Raw genomic sequence first — 12,038 nt, 5'->3', positions numbered from 1 at the left:
AGTCTTTGTTATTAATGGGAAAGTGTCTGAAAGTGTCCTGTGTCTGTTGTTGACATTCTAGGAAGCTGTGTAAATTTATACCTGAACAAAATGAACTTTTTATCTCCTCATTAGATGCGTACAGTCTTTTGCAAAATAAACTTACATCATCAGCAAAATACCTTGTATTTACTTTGACTTCCTTGTGCAAAAAAAGCACGGGATTAGGTTTAGAAATAAACATAATGGTTTGACTCAGCATTCATACAGGAAGCAAACAGCGAGCTCCTGGGTGAAAGTCCAGGATTGGGCTCATCCATTTTCCTTCTTGCCCACCCAATAGGGACTCCAGTTTATATATGTTACATTGTTATTGGTTATTATCTGGCGGTGTATCATACCGCTGTGAAAGGTGATATCAGTTTGAAACCAGTGGCGTATCAAACTGATGCCACCCGTTGGCATTTTAAACTGACACGGTGGCATATTATACCCCCCTGAAAGGTGCCTTTTTGTGTCACTGAAATTACTGATCAAGTGGCGGTATTTGATGAGCTAAGAATGAAAAGGGGCTGGATTTTGCAGACACAGTATTCTCGTTTGTTATTAATTTTTATGTTATTTATTTTTTTTAGCTATTGTTTGTGTTGTGTTATTTGTGTTTCTTTGTGTTGATTTCTTGTTAGCTATTGTTCTTGTTACAAATAAATGCAATAATAGTAATAATATTTGGGGGGAGGGGTGGGGGCACCAGGAGGGTTTGTCTAGGGCACTGAATGTGCTAAGGCCATGACTGCAAATGTATATAGCTGCATTGGCCACTTTTTTAAGGTGGATTGAGGTTGACTACATCATTATTATCCATTACATTTTGTAAGAATACTGAATAATTAGTATAGATGCCACTGTAAAAGTTTCATTCTGGTTCATCTCCATTCTGTGTAAGAGCTTAGCACCAGATCTTGCTTTTTCAAACGAAAACACATCTGTAGTCAAGCATAATATAGTTGACGTAAACATTCATTGTCCATGCAGTGCAGCACCACCCCACTGTCACCGGTGGACAAACAGTCTGTCGTGTGATCAACGAGCTCATGTTAAAAATCATAGCACAGCTACAGCCCATGCAACACAGAAGTACCCCATATATCTGGTAAATGTCTGCAATAACTGCATGCTATGAATAATGTACAGTGTACAGTGTACAGTGTACAGTGTACAATAAATAAGCAATGAGTTTCTTTTGACCAGTCTTGTGTGTCTCTCAACTACGTAGCCTTGGTTATTTCAAAAGGTTGCACATTCATCAAAGGTGCTGGTAGAACAAGAAAGGTCAAGGTTGATATTTTTCTTTTTTTTTTGGAGCCATCAGAGATATAATGGAAAACAGATAACTGGATACATATTGTATTATACCAAAGAACCTGTCTTAAGCAGGGAATGGATAACAGATGTACTTGGCATGCGAAAATGGATAGCAGATGTATCATTATGCTCCTCCAAAAAGCATTAGGTTGTAGACAAAAAACAGGAAAACAGGAAATCGGCAGCATTCCAGGAAAAAAACTTAACAAAAACCAGAGAAAACCCAAAATGTCTTTTCATATTATACATAATAAAATACATATGCTTCTTTGCTACGACACCCATGGACTTTGGATCAAACCAGCACTGATCACTGAATACAGCTCATGTTAGTCTAAATTACCTGCCACATAGAACAGATGCATAATGAGCCCAAACCTAATGAGCATTTGATGTTCCCTACATTTTCAGCATCTGCTTTCTCTTCTACTTGAGTTCAAATCCAACGTTGATGACTGTATCATGTATTAGGATTAACAATTAAATACAACATAGTCACTACAGAATGATTAGCAGTTTTTCCATCATGACTTGCCTCTTAAAAACTGTTTCTGTTCCTTATTTGCAGAAGTGGGAGTCACACATGTGCAAATCACAAGCAAGTCCCAAGTTCCTGTCGGGAGAATCAAGTAAGTCAAGTCAAGTTCCTGCTATAATTCAAGTCAAGTCATTGCGCAGGTCAATCAAGTTTCAGGGAAAGTTGTGCAATTCTAGTGATCTACTAATCAGCCAACAAGTTAGCTCAAAATACCATGTACCTTTTGTTGTGGGTTTGTAGTGACAAATGAATTTGAACGTTGTGGTTGTCGGAGTATTGATTTTTGATCTGCACACCATTGATTTTTCTTCTTATTGCCGTCTTTGACAACAAAGTCCTTGAAGCCAAATGCTGTTATTGTTGGACCAACACCATCCATGATATCTGCCTCATGCGTTGGCCTCTGCTGGTCTTCTGCATTCTACTGGGGTACCAATTTTGCTTGAATTGCACCAGAAATAACCCAATCATGTTGTATCCTTTCAAGTCATCCGTCTCAAGTCTAGTCACTTTATTAATACCGAGTCAAGGTTAGGGTGATGTTTTTTATTGGCTAAGCAAGTTTCAAGCCCCCCGATTTTTGACACAAATCGACTCAATTCCTCTGCCTCTGTTGATTTGTCATAAACTATGAAAAAAAGCAAAATACAGTCAAAGTGGAAACACACTTTTGCATGTTTGAGGTATCATACTAAACTTTTAGAGATATTTGGCTTTGGTTGGATAACCTTTTTCTTGGTGGGAGGAGATCTTTCACTGGTTAAAAGGTCTGCAAATTTTAGCATTTTTTTGTGTTGTACATATATTGTTTAGGTGAGGTTATCGGTATGGAAAATAAACTGTAGTAATTCCTTTTACTAATGGTTGGTTAACCCATCATATTCTGTGCAAGTCTTGAGCTGATTTTCAGTGAAAACAAATGTGGCTGTCGGGTTAAATTGCTTTCACTGCGACTTTATCGTCAGTGAAACATCTTTTATTCATTACAATGGCAGTATGTAACCCCACAGGTCTTTGGTGTCTGGTGGGGCAGCCCTGTAATTTGGTGAAAATATAACTCATTGGGTGCAACAGCGCTGTCATGTTTTCTGCCTGCTTATTGCGTTGTCAGACACCCCCAGTGTATCTCAGACTTTCAGGCCCTCTTTATTTATACAAAGACTGTAACCTTGGAGAGTTCACCAGTGTGATTTGCATCATCTTTTCCTTCTAGTGTCTGTTCCCTTTAAGGTGTTTCTGGATTAAAACTACTCAAAATGTCATGGCTGCAGTGTCTTGAGGTGATGAGTCTCAGATGGTTGCACTCTGGAGCATTACAGAGTAAATCTGAACCAAGTCACTCAGACACTGTGACACACACACCGTGGCTAAAAATCATATATAGCACCTTTGTAAAGAGCTTATTTCCAAAAAGGAAAAAAAATTGAAGTCCTTCAGTGTCATTGGCGGTATAACTAATTCTACATAGTCCAAAAAAGCTTGAGTTTGTCTCTGGTTTAGAGACAATAAAAATAAATAAATACAAATAAATAAATTATCAAGTTGATAATTTAAAAAAGGCTCATAGCAAATATGCTTATGTTGTATACATTGACTAATTCACTAGTTAAGCATTCTGTTAGTAACAAAATGTTGGTATCTGTCATTTTTGCTTTAGATCGATCGGATAAATTTAAACATATTTACATATTTGGTCTGTGATAGTTATGAACCCATATATTTTCATAAGAGATTTTATAATTGCAGTTTGTTGGACCACAAACCATCTGTCGTCTTTTTGTCACTTCCAGCAGTTTCATTACTTGGACAATGACAATGCAGAATTTAAAAAGATCCACAGCCTCTATAATCGGTTGATACACAGTTTCCACAGTGAATCATTGACCAGTTGTCCACTCGGGGCATTAAGCCTTTTAGTGTTCAACAAAATAGCTTCTACTGATATGAAGAGCTCTAGGTCTCTGTCAAACCAACAGAGCATGAAGATGTGAACGAGATGTAACATCTGCCACATAATGGATGCTGTAATTGAAAATGCCCCACAACATACATTTTTTAACATGAATGGCCCCCATTAGGACTCAGACTCCTGTAAACCTTGGCAGTGGTACTGACATGTTTTACACAGCGAGATAGTGTTAGCTGCTGGACTGCCCAACAACTGCAGAGAATTAAAAAATACACAATCACATTCTACAGAAGTTTTTAGCATCACATAGTGATGAAAATGTTTGTTGGTCATGGAAGTTAACTACTTTAGTCTCTCTACAAATATAACTTTAGTGTACAAGCAATAGGCTTATGCTGAAACAAAAAAATGTATAAAGAGTATCAATGAATGCTGCTGCTTTTTATCATGCTGACAGCATGGCTCCGGGACTGGCAATGTCTGTCTGTTGCTCTGTCGACCACTTTGGTCCGGGCTGAAGTACAGTAACAACTATTTGATCAGTTGTCATGATATTTGGTACAGACGATGAATCCTACTGACTTTGACTAACTTTTTTGTAGTGCCCCCTCTGGGTAAAAGTTTTAACTGGGAAAACTCCCAACATCTACTGGATGGACAGGCACAATATTTTGTGTTCAGGTGAGCGTTTTTTTCGTGAAAGGGATATGTAGCTTAGCCTGTTTGCGGTGACACAGAGCAGGTTAGGACATAGTCATTGGGAAACACTAAATTACGAATCTTGTACAATGGTTTGTATATCTTTCGAAAATTCACATATAATGGTTTGCATGATATCTAACCTAACGTATGTGTTATGTACTAAACCTAAAGTTGTGTATTTCACATAAAGTTGTGTAGAGTTTTGTCACCTTTTTCGGTTTAGGCAAGTAAAACTATAGTAGGTTAGGTTTAGGAAAAGAAACATGGTGGAGTCATTTAAAAATAACTCAAGTTACACTTGGTGTCACATGGTCTTGAACACAAGTTTCCTGGGTGAAAGTCCTGTGTTTGTTTGACAAATTGAGCAGCCCAACCAGCCTCCTTACACAAACTTTTCTTCTTTACTCATGTCAACTCATCGCTTATGATTGCAGCCTTCCTGATTAAGTGGGTTATACGCAAATTACTGGCTTATGATTTTGTGTGTTTTATACATATTGTGCATTGCGTTTCACAGGTATCTGTATGAACAGTGCATGAAAACACCTTGCACTGAAACAATCTGATATTAATTGTTTGCCTGTTTGCATTGCAATAAAAGTGGTCTTGTGGTCTTGTTTTTCAGTATCTAGGTTACTGCTCACAACTGTCAATAACTTTTCCCTTATAGTGCTCTTCATATGTCTCCCAAATTTAAATGAAGGTGACTCTAATGTGTTCTGATTAAGTCAAATCCTATCAAAGGCGCTGCACCAACTCTCCACCATCTTGTTTATTTCACGAGATTGTCAATGAATAGCTACACACTTCAGTGTAGACTCAAGAGGATGAACATTGTGAAAAAAAGTCATTTTGCATGGGAAGTCACACACCACTGTCCTTGAGGTGCCTTTCAATTAAAATCTAATTACAATTGACTTCCTTCAATTCCAAACCCCAGCATCAGTGCGCTGTGCTGAGAGAAAAAAGTGCTTTAAAGTGAAAATAAGATATTCAGTTTAGACAAGTACTGTATAATGTCTTTTATTCCCTGAATTCTAACTATATTCTTTCAAATCTGAAGTCACAGTTTAGCTGTGGATGAGAGGGAGAAAGTTAAGCAGATGCCCTGTGAGCTCCCCGGTTCTGGAGAACTCTACTTCTTATTCTCTGAGGGTTTACTGAGGGAGAACTGTAACAATTTCTATTCTGATAGGAAGCAAGTGTGTGGACTGGAGGGCAAAATCAACTAAAACTGTTTGATCTCCCCACCAGCTGATTTACATTTGCAGAGCACAGTCCTAATCTGCCCATTTATAACCACTAAATAAAGGAACAGAGAGAGACTGACCTGAAGCCAATGAAGTCCAATATCTTGTATACCCCCACCCCCCGCCCCCACCCCCACTCTTATCTTTGGACTGTCTGTCTTTTTCCTGTCTCTGCCTCCTTGTCTGTCTCTCTTTCTCTTTCAGCATCTATCCCCTCACTTTCTGTTGAACCGGCTCCCTTCTCTCCATCTTTCATTCTCTGTTCTCATCTCCCTGAAGGGTCTCCATCTTATCTCTGAGATAAGCTGAACTGCCACAGAAACGCATTGGTCTTCATCTCTGTCTGTATTCCTCCCTTCTGGGTTTATAGAGGCACATTTGGGAGGATGGATGCAGTTTAATGAAGCATTCACTGTGTGCAAGTGTCTGAGTGTGTGTGTGGCACCAAATCACTTTTTACTTCTTTGGATACTTGAAAAATGAAGGGAGGCGCACCTTCTGCACACTTGATAACATTATAAACCTCCATGGTGTCTGAACCATGAGGCCCCTTTGGACTCGACATCAAATAGTTTCCTGTTTAAGGAATTTATTCAGAACTTCTTAATGTGGTAGATATCCCTTGTGTGTTTACCTCGTGAGATAAAGTATGGCCAAAAACATGCCTCACATCCAAGTGTAAAAATTCACTTAAATTCCCCTTTACTTTGTACTGTCCTCTACATAAATAAGAGGAAAAATGTCATTTTCTATTTTTTGGCTGTATTGCTTCATACTCTAAGATCTCCTTATTACTTTGTTCTCTCTCTTACATAATGAATACACACACACACAAACGCACCCACTCACACTCCCAAATACACTGCCTTCGTTCACCCTGCTGGCACAGGTGGTCTGCTCTTCACCTCATGAGAAGCCCACCTGGCCCCAGTCCCTGGCGCCATCTCCCATGAGCCTCTCTGTTACAGAGTCAGGAAGGAGCTACAGTTCAAAACCTGATCTGTTCTGTTCAACTGCCGCTCGCTGCCATCTGGCTGCCCGGCATTGCGTGGCATTATGATGATTCGTGCAGATGTAGGGGAAATCTGTTTGCTTCCATTGCAGGTTGTTTGGTTTGGCAGACTGGCAGATGTTAATGGTAAGCATGTATGCACATACATTGCAGTATATGTAATTCCTGCATCTCCTGTGGTGTATTTTTCATCAGGTGGAGGCCTCAGTCAACACCACGATGTGTGTGTGTGTGTGTGTGTGCGTGTGTGTGTGTGTGTGTGTGTGTGTGTGTGTGTGTGTGTGTGTGTGTGTGTGTGTGTGTGTGTGTGTGTGTGCGTGTGTGTGTGTTGTATGATTTATTGGGGAACGGCTGTGTGTTGGTGCTGAATCTGCAACTGTGCTAAAGTGCCAGCAACTGATCCTCATAACAACATGTTGTTCTCTGTTAGCGACAGGGAAGGAGAAGAGGAATGAGTGGAATAGGAAAGCAGAGAATGAGTGTTTCTATAGCTTAAAAAATGATGCAGTGATTATTAATGCATTTGTGTATGTTTACAAGAGTGACAGAGCGAGGGAGAGACAGGATATGCAGACGTTGTTGCCTGACCCTGACCTTGATTTAATGCATTCCTTCTGCTACTAGAAACTATATGATTTTTTTCTTTTTATTGAAATCCCAACTAAAATGGGAGAGCTATTTTACTGAACACAACTTGAAATTTTCAGTACTGTATACTAAAAAGAGTACCTCAAATTTAGATAAAATGTACAACCATGCTTTCCAAAACACTACAGAGGCTAACTGAGACTGTGTTTTTGTGTTATATTATTAATGTTATTAGCAATCATAAGAACTTTATTTATTACATGGTACAACAGGGGTACAGGGTATGGATTTTGTTTGTGTAAATAACAAATAAGTAAAGGTTATTCCAGTTCTTTAGTACTACAGCATGTTTTCATAAAGTTTGGGACTTGTGAGAGAAAGATTAGAAGGTCAGAATTGGTTTAGAAGAAGTGAGTTCACATAGATAGATAGATAGATAGATAGATACTTAAATAATCCCACCAGGGAAATTATTAAATTGGGACGAATCAATGAGATATAGTCAATGTTACACTCATTACTTCCAGTTTTCCACTTAAAAATAAGTGGAAATAGCGAAATAGCAAAATAGAAAAACAGGGCAGTGTTCTGTAATTTCATGAACCTACTTGCAACAGTCAAGCAACGGCTGTCATATGGCAGCACCACTAGGACAAACTGCACTGTAATACTAGCACTGCCAGTAATGAGTTGAGTTTATTTATGATTATGATACATTCTGTATTTTTTTTTTTGGGGGGGGGTCAATGTGTGGTTGCCTGTTGTAAAATAGCATTTTTTAAACTTTTATTTTCATGCCGCCGTGCTGTCAACAGCTGTTATGTTTTCGGTTTGTCTGTCTGTTCCATTCTTGTGAATGTGATACCTCAAGAGCACCTTGGAAGTATTTCTTACAATTTTGCACAAATATTCCCTTGGACTCGCATATGAACTGATTAGATTTTGGTCATAAGTCAAGGTTGTTGTGACCTTACGTGTGTCTCACGATTGTGAACACAATATCTCAAGAACACCTTGAGGAAAATTCTTTAAATGTGGCACAAACATCCTCTTGGACCCAAAAATTAATTGATTAGATTTTGGTGGTCAAAGGTCACTGTGGCATAACAAAACATGTTTTTGGCCATACCGTAAGAATTCATATGCTAATTCTGTTAAAATTATACACAAATGTGTAATGGTATAAATGATGAAGTGATGAAATTTTACATCCAAAAGGTCAAAGGTCAACTTTACTATGACATCGTAGTGTTCTGCAAAAACACTTTTCTGGCCATTACTCAACATCATAACTCTTGGGTCTAATTTTGATCAAATTTGATAATTATGGGGATATGTGCTCCACGCCCCCAGAGTTATGTTCTAAGACATGACAAAAGCTCCTCTAAAGCCACAGAAGACATTAAACAGCTGTTTATAGGCTTCATAGTACTCCTCGTGGCCTTTAATATCAGCTAGCATATTTTAACACTCCAGCAATGAAGCCTGAAAATGGTCTGCGAAACATCCCATATGATCATTTGCAGCACAGCCGGTTGCTTCTCGAACTGTACATGTTATACAGATGGCAACGCAAGGATAGGTTTTTAATCTTCTTTAGCAAATTCTAGACACAAAGCCAATCCAAAGTGTTTTACATAAGACGTGAAATATATTAAAGACTGTATACAGCGGACATTTCCATTCTCGTTTAAAACAGAACACATCTAAAGGATAATAAAATAGAAATGAAAGATGACAGTATAGACTTGAAAAGTGATGTAAATATGTATAATCAGCTTAAGACAGTAGATAACCAACCTTATTATAATGGTGATTAGAGTTGGGACTCAGGCTGGATTAATTAAGCCTCAGGATCCCCAAGGGCCCGCATTCACTATGTTGCACTTGGTTTGTAAACAGGGGAGTATGTACTACTAAAGCACATCATCAGCTGACATAATAGAGTAGTGTGTCCTTCTAATTTGTCTTTTATGTTTGTAATTTTGATTAAATTTGAGACATTTTTTTTTATTTGAAAAATATATTTATCCGTCTATCTGTCTGTCTGACGTCCGTCTAAATATCTTATATTTTTTTATTATATTTAATTATTTAATTATTCTTATATTTATTCAAAAAGAGACTTTTTTTTCTTTTGGTATGTTTCAAAAACACCTTGTATTCTCTGTGACTCAGTGTTGTTAAATAATAAAATATAAAACAGTCCAAGGTAATACATTAGTAACATCAGTTTGCAGCAACAAATTGGTTGTCCTTTGTAAATACCACTGTATCTACTCATAGTATAATGGATTCATCATCAGATAAGAGTTTTTCTTGGAAAAACTGAAGAAAGGTGACCAGATGATCAGAGTCTTTAAGGATTAAAAAATTGAGCATTTTATGATATTGTTCCAAAAGATCAAGATGTTTTGTGATCAAATGTTTCCACTGTCACCAGTATAACTAATACACATAAGATTCTTACGCAATATTTGTACTCGCTTACTGATTTTGCTTGTTGCTGTTCCACATCTCAACACCTCTGATGACAAACGTGACTGTAGTGTTGCCTAAGTAGTTAGTGTACAAATATAAAAAGGTATGGTGAAGGTTAGATAAGGCACCTTAATGATTTGAGCCTTTGCTTCTATAAAGGCCAAATTTTGTGAGCTCTAAGAAAGATTTAATGGGCAGTTATGCTTTTACTCTGCAAGGGCAATAGAATTCACATGATGTTGAGTCTGCTGTAATCAATAGCCTGTAAACCAAGGATGGATGGTGAACTGTTATGGTCATAAAACAAAGAGCCAGTTGTATTGACACAGCCATCCATACTACTCTGCTAACACTTTGTTGTTGAGTGGCGAGACTTATTTTTCTAACATTTCTACCTTTATTTGGTGTTATATTGGTGTTAAAAAGCAGGCTTCCTTCTCAAACCTCCTCTTGATAGTTTCATGGACAGGGCTTTTTTCATTGTGCTGCAGCAGCTAGAACATTTAGTGTCTGTCAAACTAACTTAAAAAGAGTATGTTGGTGTATAAACAAGTGCAGTGGAATCAGTGTATCTCTAAAGAAGCGTGAATAAGCTGTCTGATTATGTAATCACATGGATGCACAGAGGAGACACTGGAAATAAAAGACAGCACATTAGTTGTAATGCAGTACTCACCTAAACTTATGGATACACTGATGACATTCAATGTAAATAATGTTGTTTTAGAGAAAAAAGTTGATTCTGTGAAAGAAAGTTATTAAAAGAACCTGTAAGCAATATGTTTTTAAAATGAAAAAACTGCTGAATCAACTGATTGTAATGTAGAAGAGTCACTAATACTGCAGATCCCTCTTAGAATCAACATTTATCTCTGGAAATCCATGCAACTTTCAGTCACTCATAGATCAACCCTGTCGTTTTGAGTACCAGGACCACCAAGTGTCAACAGATTACCAGAGCCACCACAAAAAGAAAGTCTTGTGAAAGTCTGCATGATTCCAGAAACTCAGTTTTTGACATCATCGGCCTCAGAGGGAGTCCTCAATAAGCCTCAAGACTTGTTGCCCAACCTCCAAGGGTTTCATAGCTTGTAATGGCAGGTGTTACTGGGCCCCAAAAGTTTAACATGCCAATGTATGACTGACTGATGAACTGGTGTCCAGCCTTATTCTCATCTGAAAGTTCTTGTGCATCACCATGGCCTAACAGTTTAGTTCCCACAGATGCATTTCAATTGGCTCTTTACTCAGTCAGTCAGTGGTTACTTTGACTGACAGACAGCCTCTTCAAATCTACGATGTGGGAAATTATCAGAGCTCATCTTTTTTAATATGGTGGATTTGAGGGCAGACTCATATTAGGGCTGTTAAATGCCTAAAATGTTCTAATAATTGTTTTATTTAGGGTGTATTTTCAAATTACACATTACTTGCGCTTTAATTTAATACATTTTCTTGTTTGCATTTTATTTTGATTTATTATTAGCAAGTATTTGTGATTTGTAACAACATACTTTTTGATGTTTTTGTGGAAATCCCTGTTTTCAAAGTAGTTTTATATGCTTGTAATGTTTAGAGAAACAGCAGTTCCGTAGAGCTAGTGTAGCAGAACATCTTTTGCTTCCATAACATAACATATGTGGGAGTGAAACGGAATACAGGGACAGGGTATATAACTTTGGGATTGAGTTGATCAAATGGTTCAGGGATTTTAATGGTGAGCAAAAATGAGTCTGGAGTACATGCAGTGACACAGATTTGTAGAGGAATATGGAGCTGTGGGGGAATAGTCACTTCCCTCATCAGCTTTCAGATAGAGGACTGGTGGAAATCATAACTAGACCTAAACAACACTGTATTAGAAATGAAAGCTAAATTATTGCCATTGAAACACATGTTCCACCTATGATATTTCTCTACTATTTATTTATTTTATTTTCCATTTTATGTTATGCATTCTGGTCACTACATTTTTATCCTTATTTTATCTTACTTTTACTAGTATTATCAAGTGGATTTTATCCATTTGAAGATGCGTTCTATGTATTCTATTCTGATTTTATTTTATTTTTACATGCAGGTTTTATTATGTCATTTTGTCTTTTTGTCTTTTAGTACTTGGTGCATTTCTTTCTTTCTTGTAATGCACGTTAAGCTGCATTTCTTGTATGAAAGGTGCTATACAAATAAAGTTTATTAATATTATTATTATTA

General features: G+C 37.5%; 1 protein-coding gene across 1 annotated transcript in view; it reads left to right on the top strand.

Annotated features, from left to right (window-relative positions):
• Positions 1-12,038, top strand: part of cdh22 (cadherin 22) — a 315,121-nt gene that overhangs the window by 12,942 nt on the left and 290,141 nt on the right. Inside the window, exon 2 of the mRNA XM_042495051.2 lies at positions 1,913-1,973. The gene's annotated coding sequence lies outside the window, so the exon portion shown is untranslated. The remainder of the gene's footprint in view (positions 1-1,912; positions 1,974-12,038) is intronic.

Source organism: Plectropomus leopardus, chromosome 2, assembly GCF_026936395.1.
Source record: "Plectropomus leopardus strain MGB_pleo_1.0 chromosome 2, ASM2693639v1, whole genome shotgun sequence".
Classification (NCBI taxonomy): domain Eukaryota; kingdom Metazoa; phylum Chordata; class Actinopteri; order Perciformes; family Serranidae; genus Plectropomus; species Plectropomus leopardus.
The sequence above is the reverse complement of the archived record's forward strand: the minus strand, read 5'-3'. Positions and strand labels throughout refer to the sequence as shown.